The sequence below is a fragment of the Bactrocera oleae genome, chromosome 3 (assembly GCF_042242935.1).
Source record: "Bactrocera oleae isolate idBacOlea1 chromosome 3, idBacOlea1, whole genome shotgun sequence".
NCBI lineage: Eukaryota > Metazoa > Arthropoda > Insecta > Diptera > Tephritidae > Bactrocera > Bactrocera oleae.
Window position 1 is genome coordinate 57,808,482 of NC_091537.1, and position 4,091 is coordinate 57,812,572.

The window sequence follows — 4,091 nt, forward strand, 5'->3', positions numbered from 1 at the left end:
ACCCAGATATTGAGATAACCGTTTTTCAACATGTTGCCAATAAAGTTCAGGTTAAGCGCTTAACCATACATTGAGCTAACGGCCCTTAGAAATTAAAACTGAATGAAAATAAACATGTCGGTAACAAGTATTAAATTCTCTATAACGCTGTCAAAATTACCAATACAAATAAAAATAAACAGTTGACTATGAATCACAATAGTTACGAAATTTATTTGAAATTGGTTTTTCGTTTAATTGTTACGTATTTTAGTTGCTTACAATATATTATATAAAAGCCCACATTCGATTAATATCTATGATGATCTCTATAAGTAAAGTATTGTAACGCACTTCTCGATAAATCGTCTACCTTGTAACTCATTCTTGAGTTCGATCACTGGATTGTTAAATAAAAGTCCCAATTCAATGGCAACACACTTATCTTTATTTCTAATTTAAACAACTTAACACTTCTTACTCGTTATTCGAGTTTACAACTTATTGCTTATAGTTCTTTAATAAACAGCACTCTAATTAGAACTGTGTCTGCTGATCCGGCAGTCCTTATATACTAGATCTTTAACAAAACTTTGCCACTAGAACAATTGGGCAACTGAGAATTCGCTGTCTAATTGATTCTGGCAACTTACCGTCGATTCCATTTTATTCTATCATCTGTGTTCGTCACAGTATTTTGTGACTAAAGACTGAAGACAACATGGTAAAAAGTAACTTGTCACAAATTGAGGCATCTATTTACTGAATTGCGCTATAAACCCACTTTTTTCAGATAAATAGACACAACTAGGCCGAACACAGCAGAAAATGTTGGATTTATTTCAGCAATAGCGACACAACTACAAATAGTACTTTTTAGCTTATACAGCACAGGCGAGGCAAACGAGGCAATCAACACTGAAGTAGATCACCTAACGGTGATTTTCCAGTTAAGTAAGATCTTCTTAAAAAGTGGTTATTATTCATCTTTGCTCTTTTACCATGTTAATCAGGGGTGTTGTGGAATCTGATAGCTGTCGGAATCAGAATTGAAACCGATAAAAAAATGTAGTTGGTGTCATGAATTCAGATATTATTGGTTTGATGGTTGAAACGGGCTTTGTAATGGTTTTAGGTGTCATCGAAATCAATTTTATCGGTTTTGATATCAGAAACAAAGCAAGAAGATAATCGCTCCAAATTTAAATATTGCATTGTTATTTCCATCGTAAAGGGGGAGTAGAGAAAGAATCAGCTGATCGATGTCAACAAAGCTACAGCTGAGAGGGGTCCATGGAGAAACGTCAAGTCCGCCTAGGGGTTGAGTTTCTGTTGACAGCCAAGATGACCGAGTTTTAATCGGAAAATGGTTGCATCTTGCTATTTTCTTTTAATTTATGAAAAATGTGTCCAAAAAATAATGGTTATATGTAAAACTTTAATATGTTTTCAAAATAAAATCAGTTTATTTGAATATATGTTCTTAAAGGAGCGGCTATTATTGGCAAATTCTAGAATAATTACGATAAATATTTATGCCTTTTTTTAACTGTGGTAAATTAATAAATATTCACCACAGAAAAATCTAAGGTGCAATAAAGCAACCATGTCAAATAACGGGATGCAGAAAATGCTTATTCAACGAAACTGAGGGCAAGGTTTATAAATTTGCAAAACAATCTTCGTAAAATAACGAATATTAAATATATTAAGTAATGCTCCTGATAAAACTGTGCACACAAGAATTTTTATCAATAAGCAGGTGTGTATTAGTGCATATAAAGAATAATAAATAATAACTAACATTATTTTTTTCCAGAGGAAACCTGTAGAAAATAATAAACCTTTTTTAACCCGCCCACAATGTGCATGATATTTATATCGTTTTGGAAGGATTTTATAAAAAGTTTCGGTGTCTTTGGGATGAAATTTACATTGTATATAATTTCATTAATAGACGCCCTGATGCTTTACATTGCGTACTTAAATTCGATTGAGTGATTTTAATTTAGAAACTGATTTATGTATGATAACGATTTGGAAAGTGAAACAAAAATTACGTTTTAAATGATACAAAATTGTTTATATGTAAATTACCATACTCCTACGATCAAATTGCTTTTATCAGAGTAAATGTTTTAGTGTGCATCTAATTGTTTCGAAAGCTAATATGTGGTCAGTATTATAGTGCTCAACACCTACAAAAGTTAGAATCATGTGCAATTTCTTCATTTGCAACACCTCTATTTGCATTCATTGAAACAATTTAAAAATCTAACCTGATAATATAAATATATACTTTGTTCTAATAAAAACATGATTTTTTCTGTGCCAAATAATATGTTTTATTTCGTTAGATTTTTGTACATTTCCTTATATCTATATTGCATTTTCCACACCACCATGAGGTATGCAACTAGGCGCGTTACCGATTTTTTGGGTATTCGGTTCCCCAGGAGGCCTATTTTCACCCATATACTTTAAAACTAAATAACAAAATTAATAACAATAAATAAATAAAAAACAAAGACATTCAAAAAATTAATTTTACAATAATATTTATATAAATACATTTTATGTGCATGCATTGCCAACAGTGAAGATCTAATAAAAACCCTGAGAAAATTCAAAATGATGTATGGTGGGGTGGGGTAGGACCTATCAATAAAAAGTGCGAAATGTGCCTAATAACAAGAATATATTTGCACTCCTATCTTAATAATTAATTGAGCACTTCAAAATGTGAAAATTTCTATCACGTTGTAATCAGGACAACAAATGAAGATTTCTTTTCAAAGGACTTCAGACAAATTTTACATGTGTGCAACACATAGAAATCTTACATGCTTGAAAGCAGGTGTGCTTGTCTGTTTATTAAAAATTTTAATAGAATAAAATAAATTATTATTCTAATAAAAAGGGATATAAGAACGTCTGGCTGAGAATTCTAACAGCAATAAAACCGCTCTATGTGTTGCATTTTTTCAAATATAAATTTGGAAAACCCTTGTAAATGACAACAAGAATCAAAATTGTTGCAAAAAATTTCCTCTAATATTTCGAGGAAGTTTCTAAAGTCTGAAGACTGCAGTCGTTATATTCTTTTTCCATTGAAAAAAGAAAACGAGATTCAGTTGCATCTTCAAGGTATTAATTTTAACAAAAACAAAAATTATAGAATAAAAAATGAGGAGCAATTCAGGAACAACAATAATAATAAGCAAAACAATGTACCAATTAATAAACAATATTTACAAAATATTCTAAATCCCCCTGAGCGATATACTTATTAAATGTAAATTTAATATTTAGGTATCTTAATAACCGAAAACTATTTGAATATGTAATAAAAACATTCTTAAAGTTATAAATTTTAAAACATAAACGGCAACACACTATAGCAGATTTGAGTCATTCGTACCAAGTGGGCCTTTTTTGCGTATGTATTAGTGAAAATCCTAGATGGAGATAGATTGGTTACTTGTAGATTTATACAATGATAAAACAACACCCAATCTCTTTCACTATATCCCTCAGAGTTCAGTTGCATTGTCGTTTTTTTTTATTTTGCCGCTCATAATTGGTGCGTATCTTGTGGTCTTGTATATTATTGCTTTCCTTAGCGTTGCTTCATCTATTAGCTCCAATTTCCAACTTCAAATCAATCGATAAACGAAGGTCATTACTAAAAATTACTCTTGCCCTTCTAATAAAATATTTTTATAACGACGGTATATAAACTGAAAAAAAAAATTTAAGCGATGTTCATCGTGGAATATTAATTACAAGACAGGTTCCTTTGAATACACTAAAATACCGATAAATTTTTAAAGTTTCAAAAACATAACTACTACTACCTTACTACACAGTCTGTCCCGTTGTGTCATGCACAGCACACCGATAAGCCATTCTTTGCATATACATATATGGGTATCCTAATATTTTTGATACTTCCCTACCACTTTCATTAAATGTTCTCCTAAAGTCCGATTGAATGCTATGCTGACTGCAGATGTACCTGTGCTGTACGTGTTTTTCGCATACGCATATTCTGTCACATTCTGAATTAGAGCCGATTCTAAATTTTTTCCTTGATTAGAATGTAATTTCAA

General features: G+C 31.0%; 1 long non-coding RNA gene across 2 annotated transcripts; it reads left to right on the forward strand.

Annotated features, from left to right (window-relative positions):
• The first annotated feature begins 268 nt into the window (after positions 1–268).
• Positions 269–1,346, forward strand: LOC118681801 (uncharacterized). Of its 2 annotated transcripts, XR_011395361.1 has the most exons (3): positions 269–710; positions 773–933; positions 993–1,346. It is a non-coding gene; the product is annotated as an uncharacterized lncRNA (long non-coding RNA). The 2 variants fall into 2 exon arrangements; XR_011395360.1 differs by having other exon boundaries at positions 773–1,346.
• Positions 1,347–4,091: the final 2,745 nt, after the last annotated feature.